Here is a 2,699-nt window from a genome sequence, read left to right on the forward strand (position 1 = left end):
TGGGACCAGCGGCTTCCTGGGGGACTTCACGGTTCCTGTGCCTGGCCCCAGCCCGGGCCCGGGCGAGCCCGGAGCGGCCCAGCTCATCCCCGTCGGGCTCCCGACCCGGGACCAGGCCCGCGGAGTCGCCTTCTCCGCGCCCGGGAGAGGCCGGGACATTCTGGTGCCCAGCCCTGTCCCTCGATCCATCCCAGCTCCTTCCAAGACTTCTCGGTCTTCCTCTCCAGCACTGTAGGCTGCATCTATACGGGTAAAGGAAGCGAAGAATCAAGCAGTTACCGGGCAGTTCGACTCCCAGGGCCTGCGGTCGGGCCTCTCAGCCTCTCCAGCCGCTTGCCTGTCAAATCAGGAGCCCATGCTGAACAGGGTTAGGAAAAAGAAAAAAAAACAAAAAACAAAAAAACAAACTAGCCTCTCACATTTTCTCACTGCTCCCAGTTGCATTTCATTGCCTTATTATTATTATTATTTTTTAATTAACTCCAGCCACCTGATTTCTTCACACCTCCCAACAGTAAAGAAACAGTAAGCACCTCGGAAAACAGGAGAAGGAAAAACAAGGATGGTAGGCGCAGGGGCCTCTCTCAGTCTCGGCCCATTAGCCTGTGGGGGGCTAATTACCCCAATTAGCGGCTGATTTATAATTAATGGCTCGGACCGAGGGATAATTGGATGTTAATGGATAACAGTTTGTGTAGGGAACTATGTGTGCTCTGTCTCCTCAAGGCTTCCGAGGGCCAGAGTCTGTCCTGAAATCCACCCACCTTCATCCCTGGAGCATTCTCCACCTGGCCCTCCGCCGGGCCCCCTTGGCTGAGTCAAGAGGGGAGATGAGAATCATCTTTGAGGAATTGATGAGCACTGAATGGCTGGAGTCTGGCGCCCCATCCCCTGGGACCCTTGCTAAGCCATATGTGGAAGGCCTCTGGCTTGTCCTTCTTAGCTCCAACTCCAGGACCACTTTGGGGACCCTTAGCTGATCCGAAGAAGGCTTGGGAGATTCCACAACCTCAACAACCAATTCCCTCCATATATGGATTAGGCAGTGTGGGGTTATCAGGTGGCACTGTAGGGGTCATGGTGTGTCTATCAAATGCCACTGGAGGGTAGTACATGGCCAAGGTGAGAGCAATGGTGAGACTCATTATGGGACTGGGGCCAAGGCTCAGTCTGTGGCAAGGTCAGGGCCACAGCTCAGTCAGGAGGTTGCTATCAGCTTCTGGTGGGACACTAGGTCTTCCCTGCCACGGGTAGGGAAGGTTGGGCAGGGTTGAGAGGAGACACCGGGCCTCGGCTTACTTAGTTTTACACCCCCCAGATTTGGTCTCCCCCTCCCCAGGGCATCTGACCTTCTGGGTTCCCCTAGAATCTGAGCCCTGGGTTCCCTTAGAATCTGAGCTGGAACGCGTTACACTACCCCAGAGTTCATCCCTCCACGAATAGTGGCTCCATCTTTATTTATGGAATAAATGCCTAATGCCCCGACGCTGGGTGCTAGGAACCCTGAGAGTTGCCTTGGCCTGGCAAGGTTAAGGGCTCTGCTGGGCCTTAAGATGTTACACTTCGGAGTTAGGCTCCCTGGATTCCATCCTGGCTAAGCCACTTAACTGTCTGGCTTTGAGCAAGTAACTTTACCTCTCTGGGTCTCAGCTTCCTCATCAGTCAAGTGAGAATTATGAGGTTGTTGTATGGAGTCGCTGTGAGTTGGAATTGACTCGATGGCAGTGGTGGTGTGAGCTGTAAATGAGATGCTACCTGTCAGGTCTCTATCAGGATGCTTGGTAAAAGTGGTTATTATTATACTGAAGGTGATGAGTAGGCAAATGGGCAACAACAATTCAGGGAGGTAACACTATGATGAGTTCAAAGAAGTCACCTGACCCAGCCTTGGGTATCAGGGAAGGCTTCCTGGAGAAGGGGATGCCTAAGCCTAGTGTGAGGGATCAGGAGTTCTCCAGGTAATGATGGTGGAGGGACAGTGTTCCCAGATGCAGTAACACGGTGACTTTGGTGATCGGTGTCTCAATCGCAGAAAGTTGATGGTGTAGCGAGTTGGGGGGTGGGGGCGGTAGGTGAGGAGGCAGAGACAATAAGTTTAGAAATGTCAAGAAGTTTGGTTCTGAGGGAATCAGATATTAACTGATCTGAGAGATGAGTTCATTTATTTTAAATGGAAGAGAAGGAAACAGGTCTAACGGTGCATGGATAGGAGTGGTGGGGGAGAGGCTGGCAATTCTGGGGGATAAGGATCTGAGGGCGACTGATGTGCCCACATTCCCTGGCTCTTAGACACCCAGAAGAAAATGATGCCACATTTACTGCCATTAGCCCTTATATGTGCCTCTCTCTAGAAATGTCTCCCAGGCCATTCCCTGTGGCCTTGCTGGCACAGTGAGTCACTGAGTCGTTGCTGCTTTGCCCCCTTGGTACGGGGGGGTGAGGGGACTTGGTTGGGGGGCTCTGGCACCTGGCAAGGGGAGGAAGAGGTTGGTTCCAGGGCTTTCTGCACCACCCGAGTGCCTGCTACTGATAGTGGATATTCGGAGTGCTTGGAGGGTTCAGCAGTGCCTGAGAATGGGTCAGGGCTCTTGGAGCCTCTAGAAAATAAACAGCGTCTGAGGATGTCCAGATCTCAAGGCTGCTTCCAGAGACCCTGTGCCTTCAGGATCCTTGGTCAGGGCAGGACAGGGGCCCCAGTA

The sequence above is a fragment of the Loxodonta africana genome, chromosome 3, assembly GCF_030014295.1.
Source record: "Loxodonta africana isolate mLoxAfr1 chromosome 3, mLoxAfr1.hap2, whole genome shotgun sequence".
In the NCBI taxonomy this organism is placed as follows: domain Eukaryota; kingdom Metazoa; phylum Chordata; class Mammalia; order Proboscidea; family Elephantidae; genus Loxodonta; species Loxodonta africana.